The 20,409-nt window shown below is 51.9% G+C and overlaps 1 protein-coding gene and 1 long non-coding RNA gene across 4 annotated transcripts in view; one reads left to right on the top strand and one right to left on the bottom strand.

Annotated features, from left to right (window-relative positions):
* Positions 1-1,992, bottom strand: part of ADAMTS10 (ADAM metallopeptidase with thrombospondin type 1 motif 10) — a 29,338-nt gene extending 27,346 nt beyond the window's left edge. For all 3 annotated transcript variants that reach the window (XM_050770076.1, XM_050770077.1, XM_050770078.1), the window contains exon 1: positions 1,894-1,992. The gene's annotated coding sequence lies outside the window, so the exon portion shown is untranslated. The remainder of the gene's footprint in view (positions 1-1,893) is intronic.
* Positions 1-20,409, top strand: part of LOC126942911 (uncharacterized) — a 600,821-nt gene that overhangs the window by 231,428 nt on the left and 348,984 nt on the right. The gene's annotated exons all lie outside the window — the stretch shown is intronic.

The raw sequence follows: 20,409 nt of genomic DNA, 5'->3' as shown, positions 1-20,409 counted from the left end.
GTTTTTTTGGAGAGACGGGGGTCTCACTTTGTTGCCCAGGCTGATCTTGAACTCCTGGCCTCAAGCGATCCTTCCACCTCAGCCTCCCAAAGCACTGGGATTACAGGCATGAGCCACTGCACCTAGCCTACCATTGCATTTCATTTCCAAAATAACTTGAGAAGTCACGATCATCTTTTTTTTTGAGATGGAGTCTCACTCTGTGGCCCAGGCTGGAGTGCAATGGCGCAATCTTGGCTCACTGCAACCTCTGCCTCCTGGGTTCATGTGATTCTCCCGCCTCAGCCTCCTGAGTAGCCGGCATTACAGGCACGCGCCAACACACCGGATAATTTTTTTGTATTTTTAGTAGAGATGGGGTTTTACCATGTTGGCCAGGCTGGTCTTGAACTCCTGACCTCGCATCATACTCGCAATCGCTCATCTTTTTATAGATGAGAAAACAGACTCAGGAGTGATAAAGTTTGCCCTGGGTCACACTGCTAGAAAGAGGTGGAACCTGGGTTCATTCATTGGGTTATAGCGTCTGGTGGAGGGTGGATGGGGGCATAACAGCCATGCATGCTGAGGATAGCAACCCTTACTTGCCCTAGCCCTGTGGGGTTCCATCTCTTAGGAGTGACAGATGACAGTCAAGTGAATGGAGAAGGGTTCAGATTGTGACATGTTCTCTAGAAAGTATCCATAGGGAGACTGGGAAGCAGAGGTTCAAAGCATAAGAAATCAATGGTGTGAAGAGACAGGAGAAAGTGCACCAGGAGAGGAAACAGCAAGGTCAAAGGCCTGGAGGTGGGGTAGAGCCTGGCATGCACCCAGGCAGGGTGGGTGCAGGAGAGCAAGGGGAGGCTGGCATCAGAGGCACTTGAAGGCTGGGGTGGTCAGTTTGAATTTTCAAGCCAGATGAAAGCTAAGGCTAGTACTCCATTCCCCCAACCTCTCATATTCCCACCCATGCACCCACTGTCCCGGGCCCTGTCTTTGGATTCTCCAAAAGGGGTAGCACCATTCAAGCCAGATTAAAGCTAGCCTCCAGCCTTTCATATGCCCACCCACGTACCCACTGTCTTGGGCCCTGTCTTTGGATTCTCCACACCGGGTAGCACCCTCACCCTCCCAAGCCTCTCCTCCACCCTATGTTTCCGTCCTCTTTTCAGATTCTTCCTTCTCAAGGCTCCAAGCCAACCTGCCCCGCAGGTCTCAGTCTCTCCAGCATCTGCCCCAGGCCAGCCTGCCGCAGACAACACTTTGGGCCACCAACCTGTGCCAAACCCTCTTCCCCCACCCTCCTGTCTCCACCCTCCTCCTCCTCTGTGCAAAATCCCTTAATCACAGAGTCTTGTTTTCTTTGCAGCCCAGCCAAGTCTGACAGTCAATCCCCAAACAGGGCAGTTCAGCCCCGAGGGAGGGAGCCAGGTTTTTGCCAAGTTGCTGATGGACCGAGAAGCCCACATTCCCCACTTCTGCTTGGATCCCTCTAGTGACGGGGAGCTCACTCACAGATATTCTGTGACCCCACTGCACTCTTCAGCTGGGCTAATGTCCATTCCTTTTGTTGTTGTTCTCTTTTTTTTTTTTTAGACAGAATCTCGCTCTGGCATCAGGCTGGAGTGCAGCAGTGCGATCCCCGCTCACTGTAACCTCTGTCTCCTGGGTTCAAGCGATTCTCCTGCTTCAACCTCCTGAGTAGCTGGGACTACAGGTGTGTGCCACCATGACAAGCTAATTTTTGTATTTTTAGGAGAGACGAGGTTTCACCGTGTTGGCCAGGATGGTCTCGATCTCTTGACCTCATGATCTGCCCGCCTTGGCCTCCCAAAGTGATGGGATTACAGGCGTGAGCCACAGCACCCGGCCTCTCTCTTTTTCTCTTTTCTCTCTCTTTTTTTTTTTTACCTTTTGGGGGCTTCAGTTGGTGGAGTGGTGTTGGGCCCCTGTACGGATCCTTCCCTCGCCTGCTCCCTGCACCTGGACCTCTCTGGGCCTTTGTTTCTTCTTCTTTGGAGCCTGGGCAGGGAGGGGTCAAAGAGGAGGAGCTGGGCTGGTCTTCAGCACTGAGCTGAGTCTGTAGTTGAGGGATCGCTGAGGAAATCTGGACCCTCTCTCTGCCCCTGGAGAACCTCCTCTTAGACTTTTTCTTTCTTCTGTTCCTAATGAACCCCCTCCAACAAAAACCCACTTCCTCTCCCTCTCTTCTTCTTCTTCTCTCCTATTCTTTTTTGGAGGTGTCAACCAACTCCCAGATCAAAGCCCTTCCTGGTTGGGCACCTCTGACCCCTGCTCCTGCTCTAAGCCACCCCGGAAAGGTAGCAACATTCTCATTGCAAGTAAAGCAGGGACCTCACCCCTTTCTCCCATTGGCTCCCTCCCTCCTCTCCTGTTCTTGCACTGCCAGGCCTGGTGCCTCGTCCTCCTCCTTCAGGGGCTCTCTCTGGTCTTGTCTAGAGTGTCTTTGGGTCTGTCCCGGTCCCCCTAAGACCCTCACAGTCCTCATCACTGTCCTCTGAAGTGAGGTGCTCCTCCCAAAACCCTCATCCCGCATTCTGTGCTTTGGGCTCAGGTGGGGTGTGAGGGACAAGGCTTGGGACATCATGGAAGGACCCAGCATGGGGGGTGAGGACAGGGGAAGGGGACTCACCTACGCACAGTGTGTGGGGTGGGGGGAGGAAGGAGATCTGCAGAAGGCTCACAGGTGTCTGAGCTGGGTCCAGCCCACAGGGTGGTGGAGAGGTGTGACACAGCCCAGGGCAGCGGGTGGTGGGGGGACATTAACAAGTGGGTCTGGGGCAGAAGATGAAGCTTGAAAGAGGCTCAGGGACAGAGATGGTGGTGGACAACAGGATGTCAGTGAGGCATGTGCACTGTGGCGCATGTGTGTGACTGCATGTACGTTATAGCATGTATGTGAGTGTGTGATCCTGTGCGTGACTATGAGCTTGTGACTCCATGTGCATTATGGTATGTGTGTGTGACCCTGTGTGTGTGTGTGTGTGTGTGTGTGTGTGTGTGTGTATACCCAGGCCTGGCCATTCCTCCAGCCCCTCCTCCCCGAAGGCAGGAGGGAGGTGGCCAGCGTGGGGGAGGGTGCCAGGCCTGGTGAAGGAAATGCCTCCGGGAAATGGAAGTGGCTTAGAAACACAGGCTCTGTCCCATCCCATCCCATCCCGGGGATCCTGAAGGGACCCTCAGCTCCACACCCAGACCTCTCCGGCCAGGCTGCGGGGACAGGGCCCAGGGACGGTCCCACGTGGAGGCCAAGGCCGCGTCTGCCCAGGCAGAGGCCCCAGTTTGCCGGCCTCCTCCCGGCTGCACATCTGGCCGGGCCGGCAGGACGCAGCCCCTGCCGGAGAGCAGACAAAGGCCCAGCCGGGGCCTGCGGGAGGAGGGGGCCGGCGCCCGGGCTGGTCCCCCACAACCGGCCGCTAATTAAAGGCCCTGAGCCCGACCGCTGGAGACACCCTGAGACAGACGGCTGTGGCCTCAGTGACCAACTCAGGGGAAGTGGGCGGCGCCACTCCCACACCCAGACACACAAACACACACTGGCAGCGACACACATCCCGCGCAACCAGAGACAGGCGCTCGGGCACTGCAGACCCACAAAAGACGCCAGGACGCCTCCACCGCAGACATACGCGCCGACAGGCTCAGTGCACACTCAACACACCCAGAGATAAACACATGGAAACACACAACCACACACTCCCAGACATGTGTAAACACACACTCATTTACACGCGCACACACGGGACAAGTCAGAGAAACACGCTGCCACACAAATACAGGCACCTGGGGCCTACACACACAGACACACTCACACACATACACAGACAACCCAAGGAGACAGACACACAGGCCTACACGCTGACACATACACACTTATTTGCATGCTCACACCAAACCACAAACTCACAAGTCCCACAGACCTAGACACCCCCCCACCAGACACACATACACAGGCATTTACACACTCATCACACTCAGAGACAAACGCACACATGCTTGGGGACACACACACAAACCCAGACACACATACACTCATCTCCAAATCTGCACGCACACAGCAAACCCCTATGCGCACACACTGTCCACACACACAGGCAGACACACAAGAGACTCATCCCCAGGCACTGACACACACATGTAATGCACAACCACTCCGCCCCTACGTGGACGGACACACACACACACACACACAGCAAACAAACCCACGGCAATCCCGGGCGCGATCAGTGGCGCGCGCACTTGAAGAACTCAGGCACAGACGCGAGTCGCACAGCGGGACGCCCTCCCCCATCCAGGGCACCACAGCCCCACGCCCTCACCGCTCGATGAGGACACACAAAGTCCCACCGAGTCACGCACCCCGGGTCCCCCGCCCGCGCCGCTACCTGCGCCGCGCCCGGGGCCTCCGCGCCGTCGCCGCCGCTGTCTCGCCGCCCCGCGCGCGCAGGAAGGGAGGGAGCGAGCGAGCGCGGCGGCGTGGCCGGGGGAGGGGGCGCGGGGAAGGCACTTCCTGAGCCGCCTGCCAGGGTTATAAAAAAACCCCCAAACCGCGCGCGGCCAGAAACCCCGCCCGCCCGCCGCCGCCCGGCCTCGGCCGCGGGCTGGACCCCAGCCAGGGACCCGGGAACTCGGGCCGCCCCGCCCGGGACCAGCGCCCCCGCTGCGGGGGAGGGGGCTGGGGAACCGCGGGGGGTGGGGAGGGGACGAAGCGGGGGAAATCGAGTGGCGGCGGGGAGAATGGACGGGAGAGGGGAGAAAGAATCAGGTGGGGGATGGGGATGGAGGTAGAACTGGGCGGGTGGGGGTTCGGGGAAAGGGAGGAAGAGAAGGGAGAGGTTGGGGGAGGGGGGAGTTTGAATGAAAGGGGCAGGGGGAGATGGAGACCTGAAGGAAGGGGCTGAGTGGGGTGCGGGGAGGTGGGGGCCTGGAGGAGGGGCTGAGTGGGGTGCGGGGAGGTGGGGGCCTGGAGGAGGGGCTGAGTGGGGTTGGGGGAGGTGGGGGCCTGGAGGAGGGGCTGAGTGGGGTGGGGGGAGTTGGGGGCCTGGAGGAAGGGGCTGAGTGGGGTGGGGGGAGGTGGGGGCCTGGCGGAGGCGCTGGGTGGAGTGGGGGGAGGTGGGGGCCTGGAGGAAGGGGCTGAGTGGGGTGGGAGGAGGTAGGGCCCTGGAGGAACGAGCTGAGTTGGGTTGGGGGCAACGGGAAGGAGTGGAGGGGGGTAAGGAATGGGGCGGGAGGGGGGATGGGAGCATGATATGGTGGGGTCGGGGAGGGGAGAGCCCACTTCCTCGCCAGCCTCTGCGGCATCAACAACAGCTGTTATTTATTGAGGGCTGGGCCTGGCTCAAACAAGCATTTATTGGGCGCCTCCCGTGTGCCAGGCACGGTGCCCGGGGCGGGAAATAAGTCCCAGCTCGGCCCCGCCCTCTCTGAGTTCTCAGGGGGTCTGATCGGTCAGGGGCCTGGCCTTGGTCTCTGTACCTTAACTCCGTGGTGATGTAGGCCCAGCTGGTCCCATTTCACAGATGAGGAAACTGAGGCCACAGAGAGGGGGAGAGTGAAAATTCTGTTGGAACCGGAGCCCTCTGGGTCTTCGTCACTCTGGGTCTGGCTCCATAAAATGAACGAATGTGTGAATGAGGAGGACCTGGATGGTTGGGGCAGGGCTGGGATTTGAACCCCAGGCGCCTGGTACACTGCCTGGTTCCAGGGAAGGGTGGTGACCCCCAGGCCTCACAATTCCAGGCATTTCCCAGGAATGCCCCCTGGGGACCTGGGCAGAGCCTTGGCCTTGGCTTTCTCTGAGTCTGGGTTTACTCATCCACACAGTGGGGGTAATAACAGCCTTTCCAGGGCTGGAGTAGGGGGTGGAGGAGGGGTTTCATTCTGCAGCAAAGATTTGTTGTTACGTGCTGGGTTCCAGGGACACAGCTGAGACCAGGAGAGCAGCTTCCCAACTCGGAATTTTTCCTTTTGAACCTGGAATGACATGTCATTACTCACGCATACAGCAGGCGCTGCATAAATACCAGACTCCTGGAGTTCCTACCACACTACCTTACCCCAACCTCCTGGGACTCCAGGCTAGACCAGAGGGACAGCCCCCATCCTCCTGTTTGCTCCCCACACTCACTCCTTCCCACCAGGGCCTCTGGGGCCCCCATTTGAGGAACGAGTCTAAGTCAGCCATTTCTGGCCTCTGTTAGCTGTTCTTCTGCTACCTATGGGCCCTCTTTCTCCATGAAAGAGGGGTGGTGGCTTCCTTTCTTTGCCATACTGCTAAAGGCTTCTACTGTTAGCCTAGTGACTGGTCCAGCCACCTGTCCCTACTTTTTTTTTTTTTTTTTGAGATGGAGTCTTGCTGTGTTGCCAAGGCTGGAGTGCGGTGGCGTGATCCCAGCTCACTGCAACCTCCGCCTCCTGGGTTCGAGCAATTCTCCTGCCCCAGCCTCCCGAGTAGCTGGGATTACAGGCGCCCACCACCATGCCCGGCTAATTATATTTTTAGTAGAGATGGGGTTTTACCATGTTGGCCAGGCCAGTCTCGAACTCCTGACCTTAAGTGATCCAACCGCCTCTACCTCCCAAAGTGCTTGGATTACAGGCGTGAGCCACTGCGCCCAGCCCACCTGTCCCTCCTCTTAAGGATGGGTGGCTTCCAGACCGCACTGGGAATTTCAGGGCTGCTTTGAGCCAGGCGCTCCCAGGTTCTGGCACTCCTGGCTGTGAAACCTCTCATTATAATTACTCTGTGAAACTTTGACAGTTCTACACTCACTACTTCCCACCACAGCCCCAGACCTCCCTGCGGGGCGGGCGGGGGGGCTCTCTTTTTTTTCTCGAGGGCGTGTGGCCCTCTAGGGCCTGGCAGATTGTTTAGGGGAAGCACCGTCCCCACCTGAATCCCCAGGGAGCTGTGTTGGGGTCCCCACCTGAAGCCCCAGGGGGCTGTGTTGGGGCTTTTGCGGTGAGTCTTGGGAAACAGACTTATGTCTTTTCCTTTTTCTTTTCTTTTCTTTTTTTCTTTTCTTTTTTTTTGAGATGCAGTCTCGCTCTGTTGCCCAGGCTGGAGTGCAATGGCGCGATCTCGGCTGACCACAACCTCTGCCTCCTGGGTTTAAGCAATTCTCCTGCCTCAGCCTCCCGAGTAGCTGGGACTACAGGCACATGCCACCACGCCTGGCTAATTTTTGTATTTCACTATCCTTGGCCAGGCTGGTGTCAAACTCCTGACCTGGTGATCTGCCTGCCTCGGCCTCCCAAAGTGTTGGGATTACAGGTGTGAGCCACCACGCCCAGCCCTTTTGTGTCTTTTTCTTCTGAGACAAGATCTTGGCTCTGTTGCCCTGGCTAGAGTGAGGTGGTGTGATGACAGCACACTGCAGCCTCGAACCCCTGAGCTCAGGTGATCCTTCTGCCTCAGCTTCCTGAGTATCTGGGACCACACATGTGAGCCACCATGCCCAATTAAGTTCTTTTTTTTTTTTGAGACGGAGTCTCTCTCTGTCACCCAGGCTGGAGTGCAGTGGTGTGATCTCGGTTCACTGCAACTTCCACCTCCCGGATTTAAGCGATTCTCCTGCCTCAGCCTCCCAAGTAGCTGGGATTACAGGCACAAGCCACCACGCCCGGCTAATTTTTGTACTTTTAGTAGAGACGGGGCTTTGCCCTGTTGGCCAGGTTGGTCTTGAACTCCTGGCCTTAAGTAGTCCTCCCACCTCAGCCTCCTAAAATGTTGGGATTACAGGTGTAAGTCACTGTGCCTGGCCTCAAATTGTAGACACAGGGTCTCTCTCTGTTGCCCAGGTTGGTCTTGAACTCCTGACCTCAAGCAGTCTCCCTGCCCCAGCTTCCCAAAGTGCTGGGATTTACAGCTGTGAGCCAAGTCTGGCCTGACTTTTGTGTCTTGAGTGGGATGGATTTGAAGCTGAATCCCTATCTTAGACAACAGGGGGAGGCCTCTTATAAGAATGAAGCCAGCTGGAAATGTGGGATCATGCCTGTAATCCCAGCACTTTGGGAGGCCAAGGCGGGTGGATCACTTGAGCTCAGGAGTTCGAGACCAGTCTGGACAACATGACAAGACCCCATCACTATTAACAAATACAGAGAAATAGCCAGGGCGTGGTGGTGTATGCCTGTGGTCCCAGCTACTTGGGAGGCTGAGGTGGAAGGATGGCTTGAGTCACGGAGGTGGAGGTTGCAGTGAGCTGAGATTGGGCCACTGCACTTCAGCCTGGGCGACGGAGTGAGACTCTGTCTTAAAAAAAAAAAAAAAAAAAAAAAAAAAAGCAGTGTGAGTGTGAAGGCGTTCTAGGAGGAGTGCATAGTAACTGCAAGGTTCCTGTGCCCATTCTCTTTTTATGTAAGCCAGCCTGGACTGACTTTAAAAAAAAAAATTGTTTCTTGGATTCTTTGCAACATTTAGAACCCTGAGTGATGGTGTGCCTAGGGATGCAGTACTGCCGCTCTGCCACAGGAGGGCGGAATGGAACGCCATTGTTGCCCTTGGACGGTAGGAACTAGGAAAATGGAAGTAATGATAATCGGCGGGGCGCAGTGGCTCACGCCTGTAATCTGTGATCCCAGCACTTTGGAAGGCCGAGGCGAGCGAATCACGAGGTCAGGAGTTTGAGGCCAGCCTGCCCAACATGGTGAAACCCCGTGTCTACCAAAAGGACAAAAATTAGCCGGGTGCGGTGGTGCGCACCTGTAATCCCAGCTATTGGGTAATCCCAGCTACTCAGGAGGCTGAGGCGAAAGAATCGCTTGAACCCGGGAGGCGGAGGTTGCAGTAAGCCAAGATCGCGCCCCTGCACTGCAGTCTGGGTGATAGATTGAGATTCCATCTCAAAAAAAAAAAAAAAAAAGGCCGGGCGCGGTGGCTCAAGCCTGTAATCCCAGCACTTTGAGAGGCCGAGACGGGTGGATCACGAGGTCAGGAGATCGAGACCATCCTGGCTAACACGGTGAAACCCCATCTCTACTAAAAAATACAAAAAACTAGCCGGGCGAGGTGGCGGGCGCCTGTAGTCCCAGCTACTCAGGAGGCTGAGGCAGGAGAATGGCGTAAACCCAGGAGGTGGAGCTTGCAGTGAGCTGAGATCCGGCCACTGCACCCCAGCCTGGGCGACAGAGCAAGACTCCGTCTCAAAAAAAAAAAAAAAAAAAAAAAAAAAAAGAAGTAGCAATGATAATCGTGATAATGATGGTGATGGTGATGGAGCATGGGCCGTGAGGTCTGTCTTAACTTCACGACAGCCTTACGAGGTAGGTGCCCATTTTGCAACTGAGGAAACAAGCCCAGAGAGGTTGAGTAACTTGCTCAAGGTCTCTCAGCTAGCAGTGGTAGAACCAGAATAGAACAACCAAGGTAAAAGTCACCCATAATTTGATCACTTAGGGGGAAGGCAGGTGAACTTTGAGGTTGAAGACCTTCCCCTGGGATGGGGGGAGGAGGGAGTCCTGGGGGTGCCCTGGGATCATTGTGTTGAGGGCTGACCCTTTTCCCAGTGGGTAGAGCTCCCATCTCTCTCTCTCTCTTTTTTTTTTTTTTTTTTTTTGAGACAGGGTGTTGCTCTATGGCCCAGGTGCAGTGGCGCACTCATGACTCACTGCAGCCTCAATTTCCCAGGCTCAAGCAATTCTCCTACCTCAGCCTCCCAAGAAACGGGGACTACAGGCATGCACTATTTTTTTTTTTTTTTTTTGAGACGGAGTCTCGCTGTGTCGCCCAGGCTGGAGTGCACTGGCCGGATCTCAGCTCACTGCAAGCTCCGCCTCCTGGGTTTACGCCATTCTCCTGCCTCAGCCTCCCGAGTAGCTGGGATTACAGGCGCCCGCCACCTCGCCCGGCTAAGTTTTTGTATTTTTTTTAGTAGAGACGGGGTTTCACTGTGTCAGCCAGGATGGTCTCGATCTCCTGACCTCGTGATCCGCCCGTCTCGGCCTCCCAAAGTGCTGGGATTACAGGCTTGAGCCACCGCGCCCGGCCAGGCATGCACTATTTTGTCTGGCTATTTAAAAAATTTTTTCTTGTAGAGATGGGGTCTTGCTATGTTGCCCAGGCTGGTCTCAAACCCCTGGGCTCATGCGATCCCCCCACCTCAGTCTCCCAAGTAGCTGGGACTACAGCACGCGCCACCATGCTCGCTTAATTTTTTAATTTTTTTGTAGAGATGGGGTCTTGCTGTGTTGCCCAGGCTTGTCTTGAACTCCTAGGCTCAAGTGATCCTCCCACCTTGGTCTCCCAAAGTCCTGGGATGAGAGGCATAAGTCACTACACCTGACAATGGAGCGCCTAACCCTTAGTCCATCTGCTGGGCGTTTTTCCCCAGCTTTGTGGCTTGATATCCCCTTAAATGTGGAGATAAATCACGCCTTCTCTAGGTCAGTTGAAATCAAAATTCACCTCCAAGTTTCAGGGGCAGGGAAGGCTTAGGCAGTTAAAGACGGGGAGGGAGGGAGTTTCAAGCTGGGGCCACATCCTGCCCAAAATCCTGGACGTGGGAGACAGGGAAGGGCAGGTGTCAGCTTCCTACAGGATTCTTTTGGAGTGAATATTTACTCAAACCCCTCCTGGCAGAGGAAATGCAACTCTCCCACCCCCACCCCGCTTCCTCTTGAAATTCAACACACACATTTGGCCAGGTGCGGTGGCTCACGCCTGTAATCCCAGCACTTTGGGAGGCCCAGGCGGGCGGATCACCTGAGGTCAGGAGTTCTAGACCAGCATGGCCAATATGGTGAAGTCCTGTCTCTACTAAAAATACAAAAATTAGCCGGGTGTGGTGGTGTGCGCCTGTAATCCCAGCTAATCTGCGGGGCCGAGGCAGGAGAATCGCTTGAACCCGGGAGGCAGAGGTTGCACCAAGCCGAGACTGCGCCATGGCACTCAAGCCTGGGGGACAAGAGCGAGACTTCATCTCAAAAAAACCAAACCAAACCAAACCAAAACAAAACAAAACACACATTCATCTGCCTTCACTTGGATATCACAGATAATCTTATCTTGCAAGTTGAGCCCACAATGATCTGAGGGCTGGGTGCACCCGCTTCACCCCTGCCTCGTGCAGTTTTGGGGCCCAAAAGGGTTCGGCGGTTGCCCGGTCAGTGTCCTACAACAGTTGAAAGTCCCCATGGCTGAAAGCCCCCAGCTATCTGGAGGTTTCTCAACCCATACAACCCCTAAATGCTCCACGTGCAACATACTGGGCTCAAGCCCCTCTAGACCTAAACCTTTACAGCTGTGTAAGGCTGGTCTCTGTGTAGGGTGATATTTCACAACTAATGTTTCATCCTCCTTCATCTTTTAATGCCGGGGGCTGGGAGTTCAAATCCCACCTTGCCGATCTTTGCCCATTATTTAAACTTCTCCACGTCTCAGTTTTCTCATCTGGAAAATGGGCTTAATCAGGTGGCTGTGAATATTCAACACTATCGATGGGAGAGTGCTTATTACCATAGTGCCGGGCACAAAGTAAGTGGTAGCTATTATGATTATTTCTGTTTTTGTTGTTGTTACTATTTATTATTTTGTTTGGATTTTTAATTTTTTAAAGTTAAAACAATTTTTTTTCTTTTTCTTTTTCTTTTTTTTTTGAGATGGAGTTTCGCTCTGTCGCCCAGGCTGGAGTGCAGAGGCACGATCTCGGCTCACTGCAAGCTCTGCCTGCCGGGTTCAAGTAGATTCTCCTGCCTCAGCCTCCCGGGTAGCTGGGATTATAGGCACCCGCCACCACGTCAGGCTAATTTTTGTATTTTTAGTAGAGAAGGGGTTTTACCATATTGGGGCCAGGCTGGTCTCGGACTCCTGACCTCAGGTGATCCACCAGCCTTGGTCTCCCAAAGTACTAGGATTACAGGCCTTTTTTTGTTTTGTTTTTTTTTGTTTTGAGACAGTCTGGCTCTGTCACCCAGGCTGGAGTGCTGTGACATGATCTCGGTTCACTGCAAGCTCCGCCTCTCGGTTCACACCATTCTCCTGCCTCAGCCTCCCAAGTAGCTGGTTGGGACTACAGGCGCCCCCAACCATGCCCGGCTAATTTTTTTTTTTTTTTGTATTTTTAGTAGAGACAGGGTTTCACCATGTTAGCCAGGATGGTCTCGATCTCCTGACCTCATGATCTGCCTGCCTCAGGCTCCCAAAGTGCTAGGATTACTAGCATGAGCCACCGCACCTGGCCTTTTGTTTTTGTTTTTGTTTTGTTTTTGAAGAGACAAGATCTTTTGCTGTCACTCAGGCTGGAGTGCAGTGGCACCATCACAGTTCACGGCAGACTCCAACTCCTGGGTACAATTAATCCTCCTGCCTCAGCCTCTTGGGTAGCTGGGATTACAGGCATTCACCACCACAACTGGCTAATTAAAAAAAATTTTTTGTAGTGACAAGATCTCACCTACCCAGGCTGGTCTCAAACTCCTGGCCTCAAGTGATCCTCCCACCTCAGCTTCCCAAAGTGTTGGGATAGCCGGCATGAGCCACCACACCCAATCTGTTTTTGTTTTGATTTTTTTGTTTATTAACCTTACTTTTTTTTTGTTTTGATTTTTAAAATGCCTTATTAACATTTGCTTTTGATTTTTAGAAATGTTTCTGTTTATTAATCTTTCTTTTTTTGTTTTAATCTGTTTAATTTTTTTTTTTTTGGTTTGTTTTTAAATCTTTGTGGTTATTATTATTCTCCTCTGTTCTTTCCCTGAGCAAGGGCGCTGGTCTCATATCCCCAAGAAAGGAGTGGCCACCTTGGAAAAAAAGAGGCATTTTCTGGACCCGGAGTTCCACAATGCCTACGGGGATAGGGAAGGCTTCCAGCAAAAACAGCTTTGAGAGAATATTTTTATTTTTATTTTTTTAGGGATGGAGTCTCCCTCTGTCGCCCAGGCTGGAGTGCAGTGGTGTAATCTCGGCTTGCTGCAAGCTCCACCACCCAGGTTCAAGCGATTCTCACGCCTCAGCCTTCTGAGTAGCTGGAATTACAGGCATGTACCACCGTGCCTGGCTAATTTTTGTATTTTTAGTAGAGACAGGGGTTCACCATCTTGGCTGGGCTGGTCTCGAACTGCTGACCTCAGGTGATCTGCCTGCCTTGGCCTCCCAAATTGCTGGGATTATAGATGTGAGCCAGAGAGAATCTTGTATAGGAAACAAGTAGGCCGAGTGTGCTGGCTCATGCCTGTAATCCCAACACTGGGAGGCCGAGGTGGGCGGATCATTAGGTCAGGAGTTCGAGACCAGCCTGGCTAACATGGTGACACCCTGTCTCTACTAAAAATAAAAAATTAGCTGGGTATAGTGGCGCGCCTGTAGTCCCAGCTTACTTAGGAGGCTGAGGCAGGAGAATCACTTGAACTCGGGAGGTGGAGGTTGTGGCGAGCCGAGATCGTGCCACTGCACTCCAGCCTAGACAATAGAGCCAGGCTCCGTCTCAAAACATAAAAAAAAAAAAAATAAAATAAAATAAAATAAAGAAAAGAAACAAGTATCCCAGCCTGGAGCCTAGGAAAGAGATTTTCTGGGTGGGGAGAGGTGAACTGGGGATAGGAGAAGAATAGAGACTTGGAGAGGAGGTCTCCAGATGGGAGGCCGGAGTAGGGGTGTGGAGAAAAGCTCAGGCAGGCTGAGGACCAGGTCACAATAGGTGGGCTGGGCAGCTCTGTGCAGGTCCCTGAGGCCACATGGAGGGAGCAGTAGGGGTGAAGTGGATAGAAAGGGTGGAAACAGGTTGTGAGCGGATGTGAGGTTTGTGTGCCTGGCCCAAGTGTGGGGTGGATGTTGCCACAGTTTGGGGGCGGGGGTGCCCCAAACTGCCCAGGTGTCCGGGCTGCATGGGATAGCAGGAGGATGAGGATGAGGCAGGAGGGGGTGTTTGATTGGGCGCAGCTGTGTTGAGGAGGTCCGAGTGCTGGGCACTGGGGGGGACGCCCTGTCTCTGTGACTTCACTCAATGTTGATTTACCCTGATCCTTCCTAGACACCCTCCTGGCTGCATCTGGTCTCCTCTGGGCATCCCTGGCTTCCCCGTCTCAGCCACCTTTTCTGGGGTGGCCTGGGTCTGGTAGAAGAGGCCAAGTATTATTAATTTTTTTTGAGATGAAGTCTTGCTCTGTCACCCAGGCTGGAGTGCAGTGGCGTGCTCTTGGCTCACTGCAAGCTCCGCCTCCCGGGTTCAAGCGATTCTCCTGCCTCAGCCTCCTGAGTAGCTGGGATTACAGGCGCCCAACACCACGCCCAGCTAATATTTGTATTTTTAGTAGAAATGAGGTTTCACTGTGTTAGCCAGGCTGGTCTCGAACTCCTAACCTCAGGTGATCCACCCACCTTGGCTTCCCCAAATGCCCACCTTGGCGTCCCAAAGGCATGAACCATTGCACCCAGCCCTGCTATTTTATGCTTTTGAGACAGGGTCTTGTTCTGTCACCCAGGCTGGAGTGCAGTGGTGCAAACGTGGCTCACTGTAGCCTCAACCTCCTGGGTTCATGAGATCCTCCTACCTTGGCCTCCTAAGTAGCTGGGACTACAGGCATGTGTCACCACTCTTGGCTAATTTTTAATTTTTTGTAGAGATGGGGGTCTCATTATGTTGCCCAGGCTGTTCTCGAACTCCTGGGCTGAAGCAATCTTCCTGCCTTGGCCTCTCAAAATGTAGGGGTTACAGGTGTGAGCTACTGCGTCTGGCAGAATGAATATTTTATAATCCCTCTTAACTCCTGTTCCAGGTCCTCGTTCAGCTACAGGAGAAAAAAATGTAAATCCAATTGATCGAATTGTTTTGGGGTATTCTCCCATCCCTACCTGGGGGTGGCCAGGCATCTGAGTTGGAATCTGTCTTTGCTATTTACCAGTTGAGTGACTTTTGCTTACTGTAACAAACTACCATAAACTGGGTGGCTTATAAACAACAGAGATTTATTTCTCATTGTTCTGGAGGCTGAGAAGCCCAAGATCAAGGTGCCAGAAACTTCATATCTGGTTAGGGCCCACTTCCTGGTTCATAGGTCAGCACCATCTTCTTCTTGTAGCCCCGCGTGGTGAAAGGGGTGAGTGAGCTCTCTGAGGTATCTTTTATAAGAGCACTAATCCCATTCATGAGGGCTCCACCCTCATGACGTAATTACCTCTCAAAGGCCCTGCTTCCCAGTAATATCACCTTGGGGGTTAGGATATCAACATACAAATTTTGGGAGTACATAAACGTTCAGTCCATTGCAGCCAGTTACTTATCCTCTCTGAAAATGAGGACTGTAATAGTACCCACCTTATAGTGTTGTTATGAGGGTAAAAGGGTCAATGTATGTAAAGCACTTAGAACTGGACTTGATATCCAGTAAGTGCACAGTAAATCTCATCAATATAATGATGATGGTGATGGTGATGATGATGATGATGATGATGATGGTGATGATGATGGTGGTGCTGATGGTGCTGATGATGGTGGTGCTGCTGCTACTGATGGTGATAATGGTCATGGCCGTGATGATGTTGATGATACTGATGATGGTAATGGTCATGATGATGGTGATGATGGTGATGATGATGGTGTTAATGGTGCTGCTGCTGCTGGTGATGATGGTGATTATTATAATGATAATGGTGATAGTGATGATGTGATGGTGATGGTGATGGTGGTGCTGATGATGGTGGTGCTGATGATGATGGTGCTGATGATGGTGATGACGGTGATGATAGTGATGATGGTGATGATGGTGGGAATGATGATGGTGATGATGGTGATGATGATGGTGATGGTGATTATGATGGTGATGGTTGTGATGAAGATGGTGATGGCAGTGATGATGGTGATGATGATGGTGGGGATGATGATGGTGATGATGATGGTGATGGTGATTATGATGGTGATGGTTGTAATGAAGACGGTGATGGTAGTGATGGTGATGATGATGGTAACGGTGATGATGATGGTGTTGATGGTGCTGGTGATGACAGTGATGATGGTAATCATTATGATGATGATGGTGATCATAGTGATGATGGTGAGGATGATGCTGATGATGGTAATGGTGATAATGGTGATGATGGTGATGATGGTGTTGATGGTGCTGCTGCTGATGGTGATGATGGTGATCATTATAATGATGATGGTGATGGTGATTATGATGATGTGATGGTGGTGGTGGTGACGACGATGATGATGATGATGGTGCTGATGATGGTGATGGCAGTGATGATGATGATCATGGTGTTAATGGTGCTGCTGCTGCTGGTGGTGATGATAACGATGATGGTGATGATAATGGTGATGATGGTGATGGCGATGATGATGATGGTGATGATCATAATGGTGATGGCGATGGTGAGGGTGATGGTGGTGATGATGGTGATGATCATAATGGTGATGGTGAGGGTGATGGTGGTGATGATGACGATGATAGTAATGGTGATGATGATGGTAATGGTGATGATGATGGTGTTGATGGTGCTGATGATGACAGTGATGATCATTATAATAATGATGGTGATCATAGTGAGGAGGATAGTGATGATTGTGATGATGGTGGGGATAATGATGGTGATGGTGGCTGTGATGAAGATGGTGACAATGGTGATGATGGTGATGATGACAGTGACGGTGATGATGGTGATCATAATAATAATGATGGTGATGATGGTGATGATGATAATGATGTTGGTGATAATGATAATGATGATGATGGTGATGATGTTTATGCCTGTGGTGGGCCACGCGATTTCCAGCATGTGGTTTCTCACCCTTAGCACTGCTGATGTTTTGGGCCAGATAGTTCCTGGCTGTGGAGGGCTGTCCTATGCATTGTATGGTGTTCAGCAGCATCCCTGGTCTCTACCTACCAGATGCCAGTAGCACCTGCAAATGTGACAATGAAAAACATTTCCAAACACTGTCCAATGTTCCCTGCAGGTGTGGGAGTGGGAGTGAGAACAACCACTCTGATCCTGGGTCATCTTCTGCCTATGCTGCCATCCACTAGGAAGAGTAGATTTCCTCTCAGCCCAGGGTTGTTAATTATTTCAGTATCCCTATTTTATTTTATTATTTTATTTTTTGAGATGGAGTCTTGCTGTATTGCCCAGGCTGGAGTGTAGTAGCATGATCTCAGCTGACTGCAACTTCTGCTTTCCAGTGAATCTGTTGCCACAGCCTCCTGAGTAGCTGGGATTACAGACACCCACCACCACGCCTGGCTAATTTTTTTTTTTTTGTATTTTTAGTAGAGGTGGGGTTTCACCATGTTGACCAGGCTGGTCTCGAACTCCTGACCTCAAGTGATCCAACTGCCTCAGCCTCCCAAAATGCTGGAATTACAGGCATGAGCCACCGTGGCCGGCCAGTATCCCTACTTTAACATTCACAAGACATTTTGTTGTTGCTTTTTGTCTTGCTAAGGCAGTCTCTCTCTAAGAGAGTAGAAGCTAACCATTGGCTGTTACTCAGATGAAGGAATGGGACCCAGGATGAGACAAGACTCAGTGAGGTTTTTTTTTTTTTGAGACAGAGTCTTACTCTGTCGCCAGACTGGAGCGCAGTGGCACGATCTCGGCTCACTGCAACCTCTGCCCTCCGAGTTCAAGAGATTCTCCTGCCTCAGCCTCCCAAGTAGCTGGGATTACAGGCCTCTGCCACCACGCCCAGCTAATATTTTGTGTTTTTAGTAGAGATGGGGGTTTCATCATCTTGGCCAGGCTGGTCTTGAACTCCTGACCTCATGATCCACCCGCCTCGGCCTCCCAAGTAGCTGGGATTACAGGCTTCTGCCACTGCACCCTGCTAATTTTTTGTGTTTTTAGTAGAGATGGAGTTTCACCATCTTGGCCAGGCTGGTCTCGATCTCCTGACCTCGTGATCCACCCGCCTCGGCCTCCCAAAGTACTGAGATTACAGGCGTGAGCCACCACGCCCGGCCTCTCAGTGAACTTTTAAAAAAATAATTAGTTTTATTTAAGAGGAAGGGTCTTGTTCTGTCACCCAGACTGGGGTGCAGTGGCACAATCATAGCTCACTGCAACCTTGAATTCCTGGGTTCAAGTGATCCTCTCCCACGTCTCACCTCAACCTCCTGAATAGCTGGGACTATAGGCTGAGCTAATTTAAAAATTTTTTATAGAGATGGGGTCTCACTATGTTGCCAGGGCTGGTCTCAAGCCCCTGACCTTAAGCAATCATCTTGCCTCAGCCTCCCAAAAGTGCTGGGATTACAGACGTGAGCCACTAAGTCTGGCCTCTGTGAGCATTTAAAGCTCTGCCCCACCAACCCTCCGACAATGACCATGTGAAGACACAGAGAGAAGGTGGCCATCTACAAGTCAAGGAGAGAGGCCTCAGAGGAAACCAACCCTGCTGACACCTTGAACTTGGACCTCCAGCCTCCAGAACTGTGAGATAACGAATTTCTGTTGTTTTAGCTAGGTCTGTGGTGCATTTTTTTGGCAGCCCTAGCAAGCTCATATACTTTTTTTTTTTTTTTTTTTTTTTTTTTAAACGGAGTTTTGCTCTTATTGCCCAGGCTGGAGTGCAATGTTGTGATCTCCGCTCACTGCAACCTCCGCCTCCTGGGTTCAAGCAATTCTCCTGCCTCAGCCTCTCATGCAGCTGGAATCACGGGTGCCTGCCACCATGTCCAGCTCATTTTTGTATTTTTAGTAGAGACCGGGTTTCACCATTTTGGCCAGCCTGGTTTTGAACTGCTGACCTCAGGTGATCCACCTGCCTCAGTCTCTCAAAGTGCTGGGATTACAGGCATAAGCCACCATGCCTAGCCTTTTATTTACTATTATTTTTTGAGACAGGGTCCCACTCTGCCACCCAGAGGCTAGAGTGCAGTGGTGCCATCATAACTCACTGCAACCTCACACTCCTAGGCTCCAGCGGTCCTCCAACCTCAGCCTCCCAAGTAGCTGAGATTACAGGTCCCCGCCACCATGCCCAGCTAATTTTTGCATTTTTAGTAGAGATGGGGTTTCATCATGTTGGCCAGGCTGGTCTTAAACTCTTGACCTCAGGTGATTCACCTGCCTTCGCCTCCCAGAGTGTTGGGATTACAGGCGTAAGCCATGGTGCCCAGCCACTCTGATATTATTCATTAGTTGATTGATTCAACAAACATTTATTGGGCACCTACTGTGTGCCTTGTTCAGGCAGAAGAAGAGAACAACATCTGCACTCTTATAGCAGGAGAAAAAGACAAAAGAACCAATAAATGAATACACACAGAGTCGATTCTCTTTATTTGTGGTAGTTCTGTTCTTTAATGTCGCCATGGACACTGAATTAGGGAACACTAAACTGTTGTTCCTGGGGAAATACAAGGTTAGGTTCCTATGAGCCTCCGGTCACAGCATTTTAATCAACTGATCAATACATAACCTTGCTTTATATGTGTTATTTTATTTTATTTTATTGAGACAGAGTCTCGCTCTGTTGCCCAGGCTAGAGTGCAGTGGTGGAGTCTTGGCTCACTGCAACCTCTGTCTCCCAGGCTCAAGTGATTCTCATGCCTCAGCCACCACAATAGCTGGGGCCACAGGTGCACACCACCATGTCTGGCTAATTTTTGTATTTTTAGTAGAGATGGCATTTTGCCATGTTGGCCAGGCTAGTCTTGAACTCCTGGCCTCAAGTGATCTGCCCACCTTGGCCTCCCAAAGTGCTGGGATTACAGGCGTGTAAGCCATTGCACCCGGCCTTATATGTGTTTATTTATTTTTTGGTTTTTGAGACAGAGTTTCGCTCTTGTTACCCAGGCTGAAGTGCAATGGTGCAATCTCAGCTCACCGCAACCTCTGCCTCCTGGGTTCAAGTGATTCTCCTGCCTCAGCCTCCCGAGTAGCTGGGATTACAGGCGCCTGCCACCGCGCCCAGCTAATTTTGTATTTTTAGTAGAGACGGGGTTTCTCCATGTTGGTCAGGCTGGTCTCGAACTCCTGACCTCATAATCTGCCTTGCCTTGGCCTCCCAAAGTGCTGGGATTACAGGCATGAGCCACAGCATCCGGCCTATATGTGTTTATTTTTAAAGACACCTTATTAAATATATATAGTTGCTTCATTCACATTGAACTCATGGCTAACAGCAAGACCACTCGCGCCTGGATGAAGCTTCTCTAACACACAGATTTTCTCTATGAGACTCATCACAGTCTTCTGTGTACTGTGGTTTGAATGTGTCCCCACAGAAGACGTGTGTTGGAAACTCAGTCCCCAATGTGACAGTGTTGGGAAGTGGGGCATAAAGGGAGGTGTTTAGGTCATGAAGGTTCCACCCTCCTGAATAGATTAGGACCAGTTTGAAAAGGGGTTGCGGGCTGGGTGCAGTGGTTAATGCCTGTAACCCCAGCACTTTGGGAGGCTGAGGCAGGAGGATCCTTTGAGGCCAGGGGTTTGAGACTGGTCTGGGCAACATAGCAAGACCCTGTCTC

Source organism: Macaca thibetana, chromosome 19 (assembly GCF_024542745.1).
Source record: "Macaca thibetana thibetana isolate TM-01 chromosome 19, ASM2454274v1, whole genome shotgun sequence".
Lineage (NCBI taxonomy): Eukaryota > Metazoa > Chordata > Mammalia > Primates > Cercopithecidae > Macaca > Macaca thibetana.
The sequence above is the reverse complement of the archived record's forward strand: the minus strand, read 5'-3'. Positions and strand labels throughout refer to the sequence as shown.